The sequence below is a fragment of the Hyperolius riggenbachi genome, chromosome 8 (genome assembly GCF_040937935.1).
Source record: "Hyperolius riggenbachi isolate aHypRig1 chromosome 8, aHypRig1.pri, whole genome shotgun sequence".
NCBI classification, from domain to species: domain Eukaryota; kingdom Metazoa; phylum Chordata; class Amphibia; order Anura; family Hyperoliidae; genus Hyperolius; species Hyperolius riggenbachi.
Genome location: NC_090653.1, coordinates 76,644,415 through 76,653,600, shown reverse-complemented (window position 1 = coordinate 76,653,600; position 9,186 = coordinate 76,644,415).

Below are 9,186 nucleotides of genomic sequence, written 5' to 3'. Positions count from 1 at the left end.
ACTGACCTCAGAGGAGCCTACAATGTCATCCTTGTCGTGTTGGGGGGGGGGGGGGGGGGGGTGGATTTTAGGATGCTGTCGGGGGGGGGGGGGGGGACTGGTGATAGTGAGCCCTGGGCAGTAAAATGTATAATTCCGGCCCTGCACATTATACTGACATGGCAGCTGTGCTCGCTTTACACCATTCAACCCCTTACAATAACAATAATATAAGACACCAGGACAGTTCTAAATACTTTTGCTACTACACATACTATTATCTCTTGAGTCTATTTTCAGCTTAGCTTGATGAAAATGATGTAAAGCCTAGGCAGGCATTATTCAGTAAAATTCAGCCGAGGTTGGGTGCACAGAAGGAAAGTGCTGCAAATGGAAAAAGGGAACTGCAAACAGGAAAAGTACAGAAAACAGAAGTGTTTGTCGAGATTGTTGATATGACAACTGCCATTAGGCTGTAAAGGAAGACACACTTGTACTACATGTGTAGTATAATGAAAGTGTATTTGAGGGGGTGTGTGTAACAGTATGTAATGTAATGTAAGAGCACTGAAAATTGCAATCACGATCACTACTGCAAGCACATGTTCCGCCGTAATTACGGGTGTGATCAGCGGGCTGTAACAGTGAGATTGCAGCGTTAAACACGGGAATTATTTTTAAATGTGAGATTCCCCCCAAACACACACAAAAATCCCATAGCACCGCATTTGTTATGAGATTCTCTTGCACTCCCGACGATTTAGCCAGATTGTAAATGCACGTTTGTGATTAGGTGAAAATTTAATGTGAAGCTGAACATAACTTAAGTTGGCCACCTTTTACTTACCTGGGTGTTTCTTCTAGCCCCCGTATCCGTGGTATCCCTTGGCATCCTCTGAGAGCCCCCTCCCCCCCGGTTCTCCAGCTGATTGCTGCGTTACACCTGCGACCCAAACAGGAGATGCGTGAAGAGCGCATGCCCCCGTCTCGATCGTGCTTCTTTCACTGGGAGCGTTCTGCACATGCAGAGTTTATTCTTTCGAGAACTGCGCATGTGCAGAACGCTCCCGACCGGTGCGCAGGGCCGGGCCGAGGCATAGGCTGGAGAGGCTCCAGCCTCAGGGCGCAGTGTAGGAGGGGGCGCAGAATTCATTCAGCTGTCATTCCTAATTGTGCTTGAAGCAGAAAGAAATAAGAAAAGGGGATACATGGGAGTGACTGCAAGCCAGATAACTAGATATTAAGGTGTTGGGGAGGTTGTGGGCCCTGTGGCGCCTCTTAGTCTAATAGCAATCAGTGTGTGACAGCTGGGGTGGGAGGGATGGAGGGGCGCACTTTGGTGTCTCAGCCTTGGGTGCTGGAGGACCTTGTCCCGGCTCTGCCGGTGCGTAGATGGACCACGCATGCACACTTGCAGCGAGTCCTGTTTGGGTCGCACGTGTAACGTGGCCACCAGCAGGAGAACCGAGGGGGCTCAGAGGATGCAGACGGACCCCACGGAGTACAGGGTGGCTGTAAGCATCCCCAATTAAATAAAAGGCGGCCAATTTTAGTTATGTTCAGGTTCACTTTAATCACACTACTGTGAATAGGGCATATGGGTTATCTTAATTATGGTGCCCTTGCAATCGGCAAACCGCACGCGCGATTATTTAACCAAAGCACATGCAGTGTGTATAGGTCCAAATATCTTGGCACTTCAGATAATTCTAAACTGGGGAGACTGTGATCATACAACAGTGAACCGAAATATAAATAACCATTGCCATCTGGTGGCCAGACATTTAAGTTTCAGAGGAAGTAATGGAGAGCATAGACTACAGTAGGCATATTCTATAATTACTATTTATTTATATATAGCACCAATACTTTTCAGTACAATTTGCAGTTCATAGTACATACAGTTGCATGAACACTGAGTGTATACAGATAAGACACTAGTGAACAGCTCATTTTCCATAGTGTTGGAAGATCTGTAAACGTCTGTAGTGGAACATATCGGACAAGAGGCATACAGTTTTTTTTAACAGATTAGACGTTAAATTCAGTGGCGCTGCAAGAGCTACATATTTGGAGTCCCTGATAACCTGCAGCACTGTCCCTATCTTTCTGTGGGACTTATAGTTCTGCTTCAGGTTCTCCTAGGTGTGGTCACGTTTTTTTGTACACAATTTTTTGTTTACCTTCATAATCTTTTTCAAAAAAAGAACATATCCTGGCTGATTGTTGGGTGAGTAAACTTACTTTTAAGTGCACAGGTTTATCTGGTAAATCAGGTGGCCACGTCCTAATAATAGCGCCACTCAGCTTGTGAGGAGACACTCTGGTACCAATTTATCAATAGCACCACCAATTCAAAAACCAGGGAGTCTACATGTGCTTATATCAATTTTATTTATGGCTTGAAAAATCTTAATAAAGCGGAGTCTAAACTCCTATTAAAACATCCTAAAAACAAACAAGTGACACATTAGATCTACTGTTGCACAAAGTCCCACTACCGCCGTGGGGGTAAATTCCTGCATAGATCGCCCAGCTGCCGCCTATGGAAATCATACAGGTATCCCTCCACAATTAGGTATATGTGGGCCCACCACCCGGCGCACACCATGAGGCCTCCACTCATCCGCCCTAACTAATTTCTGCAGCGGCACCTAATCTGCCGGCTATATAGCTGATACTGGTCAGTACTTGCTCTTATGCCTTTTGGACTGTCCCATAAATTTCACAAAAATAGCTTCAGGTCACAATGCTGGAAAAGTCACCTTCCTTATTTTCTTCCATGTGTGCTACACATTGAAAAGTCCACATAAAGTCCACATAAAGAGGGAGCTCCCTCTGAAATGCGAGATTTGACCGCTGGGAAGTTGTGAGTATGGACGGGAAACGCATTACATCCTGACTAGTGTGAATCTGCGGCGAAGACACTTTATTTGCAGTACATGCCAGTCTTTATGTGGACTTTTGAATGTGTAGCACACACGGAAGAAAATTTACCCAGTCTACAGGAGCATGAGCTAGATTGGTACAAAGACAATTTTGTAAGCACTGAATATGGTAAAACACTTATAAACTGATTATAAAAAGGGCTAGTAGACAGGCTGCTGCACTCACATATGTAACCCATATGGGAGCATAGCTATGATTAAGGAGCCGTTGCTCCGATACGCGTGAGCTTTTATTGCAACATTGTTGGATTACAAATAAAGGTCGTTTTGATACATCCCACCATCTGGTGTAGCGGGATTTCTTTGGACTCTCTGATTATAAAAAAGCGAATTAGTGTTGGTCATTCCTCTCCTGCAGAAAAGGGCCAGCAATAACTGGAAATATAATGTTTTTTACGCATTAACAGGAAAATGCGTTTCTTGGGAATTGGCCCAGTTCTTCAGGTCTATATAACAACTATGGCTGTTAGCTTAGGCCAGTAGGAGTGAAAGCCCTTGAGCTAGATTAGCACAGATACTATGTATGTTTTGTTATAATAATTAAAAAATCCTATTTGTATAGCACTTTTCTCCTGTTTGACTCAGAGTGCAGCCACTGGGACACGCTCAAGGGGCCACCTTGCAGTGTTTGGAAGTGTTGTCCAAGGACTGACCCTAGCTGGGATTCAAACCCTGGTCTCCCATGTCAAAGGCATTGCCCTCAACCAGTGCACTGTTCAGCCACTGTTATTTAAGTAACTTTTTTGTGTTTGTTTTAAATTGCACAGCAAATTGTTTTAAGTACATACCAAAACTTTGGTCATTGACATACTGTATACAATCTGATGGGGCCAACTTAAATTATTATTTATTGTATTATTATTATTTATTGTATTTATAAAGCGCCAACATATTACGCAGCGCTGAACATTAATTTAGGTTACAGACAATATTTAGGGGTGACATACAGCAATATGACAATACAGGAATACAAGAAAACCAGATCACACAGCACAGTATTAGTACAAGGTAATGCTTAGTCACTGGATGAAGCATGGAGATTAGGCAAGTTAGGTTCACTCAAATGCATGGCATGGGTTCACAGTAATGGAGGTGCCAGATCAGGTAGTACACAAAAGGAGGAGGACCCTGCCCAAAGGCTTACAATCTAGAGGGAGAGGTAAGGACACGAATGGTAGGGGACCAGAGTTCAGCTGTAGGTTTAGAGCACTTGTGAGGGGTAGTAGGCCAGAGTGAAAAGGTGAGTTTTGAGGGCTTTCTTGAAGATGTTGAAGGAGGGGGCTGCCCTAATGGGTGGAGGTAGGGAGTTCCATAGTGTTGGAGCAGCTCTTGAGAAGTCCTGGAGGCGTGCATGGGACTGGGTGATGCGGGGGGTGGTTAGGCGAAGTTCATTGGAAGAGCGGAGTGAGCGGCTAGGTGTGTACCTCTGAGTAAGATCGGAAATGTAGGTTGGACAGGTTTTGTGGACAGATTTGTAGGTCAGACACAGTATCTTGAATCTGATTCTGGACTGGATAGGAAGCCAGTGGAGGGATTCTAGGAGGGGATCTGCCGTGGTGGAGCGATGGGAGCAGTGGATAATTCTGGCTGCCGCATTCATGATGGACTGCAGTGGGGCTGTTCGGGTCATAGGGAGACCAGACAGCAGGGCATTGCAGTAGTCAAGGCGGGAAATTATGAGGGCATGGATGAGGAGTTTGGTGGTGGCAGAGGTCAGGAAAGGGCGAATCTTACAGATGTTACGAAGGTGGAAGTTGCAGGACTTTGTGAGGTTTTGGATGTGGGAAGTGAAGGAGAGTGTGGAGTCCAGGGTGACACCCAGACAGCGGGCTTGAGAGGTAGGGCGAATGGTAGTGTGGTTAACAGTGACATGCACATCTGGGAGGTTCGTGGATGGCCGGGGTGGGAAGATCATAAATTCCGTTTTGTCTAGATTTAGTTTCAGGAACCTAGCAGACATCCAGGAGGAGATGGCGGATAGGCAGGAGGAGACCTTGTCCATGGTAGTGGTGGAACTTAAATGACCAGGATACAACATGTAAACAAATCCCTAACAAAATATACAAAACAGATATAAAAGCAATAATGGGGTTTATAGAAGACAGTAAAAAAAAAATAAGTAAGTCTAAAACTCCCAAAGTTTATTGGGTATCACATAGGAATTTGGATGCAGATAATCGATGTGGAATGTTTAGTCCTTCTGGCTCTAAATTCTTCCTTCTGAGCTTTTTGTGGCTGAGAAATAGACAAAATACTTTAAAAGACGCCATGGTGGGATTGAAGGCGTAATGTCTGGGACATGTTCAAGGCATATGCACAAGGGATTCCCTTTAGCAGCATTCTCAGAAGAAGAAATTCCCCAAAAATAACACCCATCTCTGTGATAAGGTCAAGGAATGTGAGTCTACATTTGAGGTCAAATTCCAAATATTCTTCATTTAAAAAGCTATCTGAATCTGTGAAGAAAACTAGCAGAATGCTGGTTTTTCCAACTACAGCTCTGAGATCTCCTTCTGCAGTGACCAAAATCCAGGTCTCTGGTTCTAATATTGTAAATGAACTGCAAGTAGTCAGTACATCATTTGAGCAATTTAAGTAACTGTTTTTGGCTAGTTTCCCTAGTCACTGAGACAAACTCAGATATATATGTGTTTGGGGTAGATCTTCCTCAAACGACACCTGAGCTGAGAGATATACAAAGATTTAGTTGAAAATGAGATTTTAGATGCTATTGCATCCATTTCAAACAGCAAAGCACTTTGTTCAGATGACCCCCTGATTGAGTTTTAGAGGTCATACATAGATGCCCTGGTCTGCCCCTTCTGCCAGTGTACAATCAATGCATCCTCAATGGTCAGGTTCTTAAATGAACGCCAAGACCCCTAATGGTAGACCTGCCAAAGACCGGAAAAGCCCCTGCCAGCCATGTGCACCAGCATGTGTGTTTTTAAAGCCCGGCAAAGACCTTCCCAAGCAAGACTGATGACTGTAACGATCGGTGTAACACAGAGAGGATCTGATTATTGGTGATCTGCAGTATCACCAAAATACAGATATATACCTGATTATTGATGATCTGCAGTATCACCGATAATCAGATATATTACTAACCTCTGGACACCTAAGAGATATGAGTGTTTGGTACAACAGTAATACTTTGAGAACAATATCAGGAAGACAGGTACAAGGCAGTAAGGAATACTGCTAGAGTAAGTACCTTCCAGCAGCCTGAGACTCTCCCGCAGGGAGGAGTCAGACTGGGAGAGGGAAGTACCAAAGCGTGAGTGACACCAATAGAGGATGTCACTGACTGGTCTGTGAACTATCTCTTAACTGGGGAGATAGCTCTCAAGGTCGGACAAGCCAGGTCGGCAACACACGGACATACACAGTACAAAGACAGAAGGCTGATTTGGTAATCCAAAGGCAAGCAGGGTTTGGCAACAGAGGATCAGATATAGCGAAGTACCAAATCAGTGAACAGAAGAGTGGTCAGGAAAGCAGAAAGTCATAACAGATAATAAACAATGCCTAGTCTTGGGTGTGAGCTCCGTGATCATCAACACCCTGGAACTAGTCTGATGTATAACAGAATGGTAACACAAGTCTCTAATCTTGGGTGTGAGGTCCTTGATCATCAACACCCTGGAACTAGTCTGAGGTATAACAGAATGATAACACAAGTCCCTAATCTTGGGTGTGAGGTCCTTGATCATCAACACCCTGGAACTAGTCTGAAGTATAACAGAATGATAACACAGATTCCTAATCTTTGGGTGTGAGGTCATTGATCATCAACACCCTAGAACTAATCTGAAGTATAACCTGAAGTATAACAGAATGATAACACAGATTCTGACAATAAGGTCTGAGTGCTTCCACGTAGTGATTGCAACGGCAGACAACCAGCGAATGACCAGCACCCAGTATATGTAGCCCAGCGCTCTCCAGCGCCTCTCCTAAGTGCTGGACCAATGGGAACTGGTACAATCGTCAGCTGACCGGCTTGGTCAGCTGACTCCCTTCTGGCTGTCATAAAAGTTCTGCCTCTCAACGCGCGCGTGTCCTTCTGAACCTGTGTGGACTATCAGTCCCAGCCACACCAGACATGTCTTGCGTACCACCCGCCGCGCTGGACGCGGAGCCAGCCGCACCGCTATCAAGGCATGCGGCGGTTTCTCCGCGTTCAGCCATACTGACAGATGTAGGCTTATGCGTGCAAACCGCCGCGTTGGACGCGGAATCAGCCGCCTTGTTCTGAGTGCACGCGGCGGCTTTTCCGCATTTTCTCACAATGACTTATCGAAACATGAAAGGAGAGAGAGCAGTTGGCATAGCTTGTGAAATGTATTAATGTGCTTGTTCAATCGCTGCATTAATTAAACATGTGATAACAGTTCAATAAACTGGCACATACCAAAGCAGGTGGAATAGTGAGTGGGTTCCGAGTACAGAAAGCCTGATGGCCGTTTCATGCAGGGCACTTCATCCGAGGCTTAGACCATCCACCTAAGCCTCCAATGAGGTTCCCTGCGTAAAACAGCCATCAGGCTTTCTGCACCCGGCATCCACCTAATCTGGTATGTGCCAGTTTATTGAACTATTATCACATGTGTAATTAATGCAGGGATTTTACACATCAATAAATTCCACAATTAGTGCCGACCGGCACCTCTCTTTTCATGTTTTGATGATTGTCTACTTGCATGGGTCAGATTTTGGCCAGCCAAGCCTCTCCTCCACCCCAAGTTGAGACGCACCATAGTGCCAACTACCTTTTTCCTACAAACCCCACAATTTATGTCAGATAATTTATGTGCTGACTGTAGAAATTAAAATTCTTGCTAAGGTGCTTGCCAGTTGCCACTCATTTAAATAAAGCTATCTATCATTCACAAAGACCAACGCTTCATGCATAGGAAAAACACAGCAATGAGCATCTGCTGGGTCCTTGAAAATATCATGCGTGTGACCATACAAACAAAAGCAATAGAAATCTTGTGTCTCTTTATGTGGCCTAAGCATTTGATACAGTAGAATGGCCATATTTGTATGCCATCTTAGCTAGATTCAGCTTTGGTGGCATAGTTGTCTCCTGGGTTAAGCACATTCTCCTTTGGAAGGAGCACCAGACAGGGGTGCCAGCTGTTCCCTTTACCATTTCCAATATTCGCTAAACCTCTACTGGCCTGCATTCAATAAGGTCATAAAGTTATTGGTTTCTGCACATCAAAACTAACTCTGTGTGGAGATGATATTATCCTATTTTAGGTTGCTCTGTTTTAGTCTCTGAATACAGCACTGGGTATGATCTTAGATTTTTTGGCTGATCTGGCCCAAATATTTATGCCTTTACTCTTCATTCCTCAGACAATACCCCTCCTATTCTTTCCTGTCCTATTAAATGGTCCATACCCTAGGTGTTAGCGTTTCCAGTTAACCATTTGAGGACCAAAGTGCTAAACCCCCGTAAAGACCAGGCTGTTTTTTCTGTAATTGGCCACTGCAGCTTTAAGGCCAAGCTGCAGGGCCGCACAACACAGCAGAAGAGTGATCCCCCACCAACAGAGCTCTCTGTTGGTGGGGTCTCATTGCCCCCCCAGTGTTTATTTTTTTTAATCAATATTTATGTTATTTTTTTATTATTTTTTACTATTTCTTTCTTATTTTTTTTTTTTTAAACCCTCCCACCCCCCAGCCGGCCAATCCTTGCGATCGGCTGTCATAGGCTTCTAGAACAGCAGGGCTGCAAAGCAACTGGTATTGTTTAAAAGGAAATAAATATGGCAGCCTCCATATACCTCTCACTACATTTGTCCTTTAAAAACAGGAACTCTGAATCTCCGGTCAAAGAACAAGTGCTCTGTGTGATCCAGATTACCCCTGTTGGTGGCAGTGTTAACCTAAGTACACCTTCTTTCAGTTCTATGGCTAAAGACTTAGCAGGTGCCTTTATTTGAATTTGGTGAAAGAGTCATGCATGACTGGACATCCTAATCCAATTGCACCTAGCAACATACCCTTTTGTGTAAGAGCATCTTCAGCAGCGACCTCCTGACATTTCTCCACTGGTTCACAATCTAAAAGCAAGCCCTCCTGGTCTCCTGAGCCTCTTCTTTAGAAGGCTTCCCATCTGAGGTTGGGTTCCCAGGTTCAAGTGGCTGGTCTAATTCTGAGGCTAGGTGCACACATAGCAGAAACACTAGCATTGCGGAAAACGTTGCATATTTGCCGCTAATAGAAGTCTACGGGCTGCAGG